Below are 5,931 nucleotides of genomic sequence, written 5' to 3'. Positions count from 1 at the left end.
GCTCTGTAGACCAGGCTGGTCTCGAACTCACAGAGATCCGCCTGCCTCTGCCTCCCAAGTGCTGGGATTAAAGGCGTGAGCCACCACCGCCTGGCTTATCATAATTTCTTGAATGCTATCACAAATATCTCAAATGAGATAATTTCAAATTATGCCCAACTTTAGATTTATATGCAGTATTTGTCAGCCTAAAAAGACAAACTTTTTGTCCTCTAGCTGGGTATCGATACAATCTTACAATCATTTTATGTAAAAATAACTTTCCTGTTTTAAGAGCCTCTGAATATGTTTCTGAAGAGTAGCCTGCCTTGATGTTGAATGATGACCCCAGTACAGAATCTCAATCAGTTTAATCATAAAGGCACAACACTTGAAGACATCACAGAAAAGAACGTGGCTATAAAGGGACAGTGTTCTCTCCTGCCAAGCAATTCCACAGCTCCCCACAGACCCAAGAGCAATACTCTCATCATGAATTCCAGTGGGTAGTGTAATTCCAATAGAGATAGATTGGGTAAAAGGAAAACCCACACATTCTATGAAAGTCATTATACCCTGTGTGAATTCTTCAGAAACACGAAGGGAAAAGCGATTTCTTTATGCCAAAAGAGAACATTTAAATTTAATTTCTTTCCTTAGATATACTGCTTTTCAAATGACTGACATTTATGAAAGTGCCATCATTTTAATTTTGTATTTATTAACAAAAGAATTTCTTAAGGAAAATAGGTAGGCTATTTCTTAGGTGTATATAACTCAAAGTAATCCTTGCACAATGAGGGATCACAATCAGTTGCTCTTCCAAGATTGTGGAGTGTACCCATTTTGTCCTTATCTTTTTATCTGTGTTATAAGAATCACAGTCAAAAGCCTGAGGTAGGCAAGATATATCACCTCATTTGATTCTCCACATTTGTAAACCGTCGCTAGATAAAGGGGATTTAATTGGACTGATATAATTTCTTGCTCACCAAGAGCTGTCAGTTACTAACCTGTGTCCTGTACTTTCCAGGGCTTTGAAAATTGCCAGCTGGAGGATTGTTCCAATACCAGGAAACCTACTGATGTTAAAGCAAAGGGATCTCTGACTTTAAAACCATGCTTCATTCGGCTTCATTCTTTATCTTTTACATTTTATTTTTAAAATTTATTCTTCTCTCATATATTATATCCTGCCTGCACTTTCTTCTTGCTCCACTCCTTCCAGTAGCCCCCTTCCCCAGATTCGCTCCTCCTCCATTTTCTTTCAGAGAAGAGCAAGCCTCCCAGAAATACCGACTGGACATGACATAACAAGTTACAATAAGACAAGGCATAGATCCTTATATCAAGGCTGGACAAAGCAACCCAGTTGGAGGAGCAGGTAAAAAAGTCAAAGATACTCTCCACTCCCACAATTAGGAGACCCACAGAAACACCAAGGTACCCAACCATAACACGTATGACCTAACTCAGAACCATACAGGTTCTATGATTGCTGCTTTATCTCTGAAAACCCCTATAAGCCCTGCTTAGTTGATTCTGTGGGCTGTGTTCTTGTGATGTCCTCGACTCTTCTGATTGCTATAATTTTTTCCCCCTCTTCTGTGGAGTTCTGGAGCTCTGTCTAATGTTTGGTTGTCAGTTTCTGCCTCTGCTCCTATTTGCTGCCAGAGGAAGCTTTTCGGATGACAACTGGACAAGGCATTGATCTATGAGTATAGCTGATATCATTAGGAATCGTTTATTACTATTATCTATTATTTTGCCAGTTATGTTTTGGTTCTATCCTAGGTCTTTGGGTTATCCAGAGATAACCCAGATGGTTCCTGCTCATCCAGTGTTAGGCATGGGCTACTTATCACAGAGTGGGCTTCAAGTTGGACCAGGCATTGGTTGGCCACTCCTACAAATCCTGAGGCACAATTACCTTAGTACCTCTTGCAGGAAGAGGAATAAATTTTAGGTTGAATGTTTTGTATTTGGATTGATGTCCCAGTCCCACTACTGATTACAGAAGATGGCCTGTTCAGACACCAGATCCTCTAGTACCAGGAGGCTTTGCTAGGGTCACCCTGGCAGATTCTAGGGAGTTTCTGCTGTGCTACGTTTCTACATCCAAATGACCCCCAATTCCAGTCATCTCTCCCAGTACTCTCTTCCTCCACTCTTCCCTCCCCAACATGATCCCCACCTGCTCCCCAGAGGACCCACAACATCTGTTCTATTTCCCCTTCCCAGAGAGATCCATGCATCATCTTCCCCACTTCCGCTGTGAGCCCTCTTTCTTACTTAGCTTCTCTGGATCGGTGGATTGTAGCATGATTATCCATTCTTCAGTCTAGGGCTATCTAGGTTGTTTCCAGTTTCTAGTATTATGAATAAAGCTGCTCATCTCAAGTCTTGTGAGTCTGCTGTACTTCTAACTGGTTACCTTCAAATCCCTTCAACCTCTTAGAGAAGAAGAGGTGTATGCAATTTCCAATTATATGGCTATGGTGCCTCAGAACACATGCAGATACTTGACCATGTCTTAGTAAGACCCCTAGATAAGTCACACATCACCAATAGTTTACCTTTCAAATACTTGTCTTGGGAAGTAATATTAGACTATGTTCATTTGGAAGATGTAAAGTTTCTAGTGTATTCTATTGTAGACACATAGCACAAATTTCAGATATTTTGGTAGGTGTGATTGTTTTGGGGCAGAGATTATTGAAGAGAACTTGAAATCTTTCTGAAAACTTAGTCTATATAAAAAAGGGTCACTGAGCAATCTTTGTCTACTTTCTTTACTCAAAGGAATAAGAAGAAATAAATATAAATAACTAAAAACAACAACAGCTCTAAATGCCGAGGGATCCAGCTTTCTAATCTTCATTACTGATTTCAATTCTTTAAATCTGTTTCCTTAGATGAAGGGTTTTCTCACCTTGTTACTCTTACTTCTTATTACTGCCTTTCTTATATACCCACTTTTCTTATTTTCCTTTTTTGTTACACAAATTATTAATATTTTGTCATTTCTCATTAAACCTTGAATGGCTTTTCTGATTGTACCATGATTTTCAGTCATCATCATCTATGGTAGCTTAAAAGAAAATGGTCTCCAGAGGGAGTGGCACTATTAGCAGTTATGGTTTTGTTGGAGGAAGTGTGTCACTGTGGAGGAGGGCTTTGAGGTGGTTTGAAGGAAAATGGTCCTCAAAGTTAGAGGCACTTTAGGAGGTATGACCTTGTTAAAGTAGGTATGGTCTTCTTGGAGGAAGTGTGTCACTGTAGAGGTGTACTTTGAGGAATCATACACACTCAAGCCACGCCCAGCAAGGCAGACCACTTCCTGTTGCCTCTGAGTCAAGATGTAAGGACTCTCAGCTCCAGCACCATGTCTGCCTGAATGTCCTTATGTTTCACCATGATTATAGTGGATTGAATCTCTGAAAATGCAAGTGACCCCAATAAATATTTTTCCTTTATAAGAGTTACTGTGATCATGGTGTGTCTTCACAACTAAGACACCATAATTTCACAGATTTTATATTTATGAGACATTACACAGTTTATGGCATGTCTATGATTATCTTGACAGTTGAACAATAATGGCAGAATAATTCTTAGATTACATCACTATGAAAATATATATATTCATGGATTTATCTCGCTATTGCTAATTTACCATAGTAAAGAGTAAACCCAGGACATGCAGGGAAAGTTAACACAGGTGCATCTTGAGTTAGCCTAGTCACTTATAAGGAGCATAAGGAGATGATTACTTTTGATTACATACCCAATTTTAATGATGTCATTTCTTAAAGGTCATTTGTGATGTGGAATGCAAAACCATATTAATGACTGTATTTTACTTGGTTTCATTAAAACTACTGTTGTCTCTTACATTTTTGAATTGATCTTTTACTCATGCACGGTTCTGTAATATAATTTATTGACTTTTATCTTTGTACCTTTTGCACTTTGCCTTTTATTGGCGTGAAATTTATTTCAGTCTATGATGAGAGAAAGGGTACTACTTTTATTTGTCTTTGTATACTTAGGAAAAATTTCTAAAGTAAAGAATAGGTACTTCATTAATTTCTAGTTAGGGAATATAGCTATGCTTTCCTATACCAAGTGTATAGCACTCATGCACATTTGTGTGCCCCCACATCCTTCTTTATTTAGATATATTTAGAAACACAAACGTTATTGTATTACAGCTTTTTACAGTATTCACTATAGCAACTTACTTGTTACTTTGTAGTATACGAATACGAGTCATAGGCTCAAGCAGATGACCTATGTGCCTAACAGGGGGCTGTTTTGTGTATGTTCTCATGATGCTTATCCGGTGATTACTAATGATGCTTGTTCCAGAATGTATTCTTCAACTTAAGCGATGTATTATTCTGTACATATCTGTTTAGTTTTCTATATTTAATTGAATTTTATGTATATATTTTATTTCCTACATATACATATATATTTACTTGATTTCAATATTTTTATTGATGTTGGGCCTTATGAGGTTTGGGCATGAGGTCCAGTATAACTTCCTAAGCCTACTGGATTTGGTGAGACCTAGTGGAACTTCCTGAGCATAGTTTGAGTTTGGAGACCTGTCTCTGGCTACTTGACCTAGGCCTGCCTCTGCCCAGCCACGGCTAATGTGGCAGAATATTACTGGCCCTTGCTCCTTCCTCTGCCTCAACCCATCCTAGGCTTTCCATCCCCTATTTCAGCCTATATAAGTTCCTGCCTGATGCAATTAAACAAGATCCTGCTTCGAGGGACTCCTGATTCAGTGGGTGTGTTTCTCGCCAGTGGCCATGGGGGAGGACTGGGTCATTTGACACTCACCATCTTGCTTCACCCCAGGGAGAATCTGGTGGGTCTGCTCTATTCACAAAGCCAGTATATGGAATCTGCCTATCAGATGAATGAATAATGAAAATGTGACAATAAATCTTTTAAAGCAAATAAAATTTGCAACTAATTAAATTGATCTATAAAAAATTATATTGAGAATGGTAATACAGGCACAGAAAAAAATAAAAAAATACCCACCACGTTTTTTTTTGTTTTTTTGTTTTTTTTTAATATGTGGATCCTACCTTTGAATCTTTAGATGAGTGTATTTAGTTTGGAGTATCTGTAGAAGTCAAGAAATTAGAAAGGGTGGGATGCTTTAAGGGAGGGGGTGGTAAAACAGATGTGATATGAAAGTAGAGAATACTTGGGTAAAAGGATTTAAGGAGAGATGGGTTAGAAAATGGGGGAATCGGAGGATTACACACACACACACACACACAAAGTTGTATGAAAATACTGTATGGAGACTTCATACTTCACACAGTTAAACAAAAGATTAGCAGGGTAATATCCTACAGGGCATCTAACTCTTCTCCTGACAGTCATGGCCTAAAATAGTGGTACCAGTGACAGGTAGGAGATGCCTCCTCATGAACTGATGGTCAAGGAAGTCCTGGGAGTTCGCATCTTACACAGGATCTTACTATTTTTTTTGCTGTTCACCAGAAGTAGACAATAATCGCTACCACTGAAGGCATCACACACCCTGATTATAAGATATAAAGAAATCAAGCTTGAATTACCCTGGAATTTTCCTTCCTGCTGGTTAGTTTTCATAGTTCCGGGAGGCTGCTGAGAACAAGAAGAAATAACTATGCTTTACCAGATGGTAATTTATCAACTACACTGTTGACCTACAGGGCCAGATGTGCTAACTAATGCCATACTGACACCATTGTTAATGGGGATAACCAGCTACTCTCTCATTGTATTAGAACCTGCTCCATTGATGAATATTTATGCTTGGTATGTAAACTCTGTCAAAAATCCACACCTTAGCCGGGCGGTGGTGGCGCACGCCTTTAATCCCAGCACTCGGGAGGCAGAGGCAGGTGGATCTCTGTGAGTTCGAGACCAGCCTGGTCT

The sequence above is a fragment of the Microtus ochrogaster genome, chromosome 4, assembly GCF_000317375.1.
Source record: "Microtus ochrogaster isolate Prairie Vole_2 chromosome 4, MicOch1.0, whole genome shotgun sequence".
NCBI classification, from domain to species: domain Eukaryota; kingdom Metazoa; phylum Chordata; class Mammalia; order Rodentia; family Cricetidae; genus Microtus; species Microtus ochrogaster.
This window is presented reverse-complemented; position numbering follows the sequence as displayed.